The sequence below is a fragment of the Cyprinodon variegatus genome, unplaced genomic scaffold (genome assembly GCF_000732505.1).
Source record: "Cyprinodon variegatus isolate N-32 unplaced genomic scaffold, C_variegatus-1.0 Scaffold303, whole genome shotgun sequence".
Taxonomy (NCBI): domain Eukaryota; kingdom Metazoa; phylum Chordata; class Actinopteri; order Cyprinodontiformes; family Cyprinodontidae; genus Cyprinodon; species Cyprinodon variegatus.
In genome coordinates, this window is record NW_015150756.1 from 858,905 (window position 1) to 859,563 (window position 659).

The window sequence follows — 659 nt, forward strand, 5'->3', positions numbered from 1 at the left end:
ACGTGAGGCGCTGAAGCAGCAAACGGACTCTGCTGACAAGCTCTTCTCCAGAACCAACAGTGACTCTCCCAAAGAGAACCTCAAGAACCCCCAAGACTCCGGTGAAACCAGAACCCAGGCCCGAACCAGATCCTGTACATTCTGTGTGTTTGTACAGAATAAACTCTGTTTAACCATACTCCTGTTCCCGCCTCAGTGGTGTTCTGCATAATTGGGAACCTCCTTGAGAACCAATCATGACATACACACAGGCTAGTATAAAAACAACGAAGGGAGGGAGAAAGCATTAGACAAACACTTAACCTGGGCAACTAATTTACACCTTCAAATTATACCTACAACATAAATATGAAAACTAAAATATTGTAACACATATCGCTTTTCGAAATAATTGATCTTTAGAGGTTAAACAGCTTCTTTAAAGCCAGATTCCCCATTTCAAGTCTCCTGATGGATTCCTCGCCTAACTGTTGTTACATCGTATTGGCTCTCCCCTCACTTGAGAAATAGATTGTTAATCATTTGCACAGACGGGGGTGTTTACAAAACGTGTGCACAAATATTAACAAACATCCTAAAATATTACAAAAAAGTGCAATGCAACGTATACACAGTTAAATACTAACACTCTGAAATAGCTGGGGGAACCTCAACAGGCT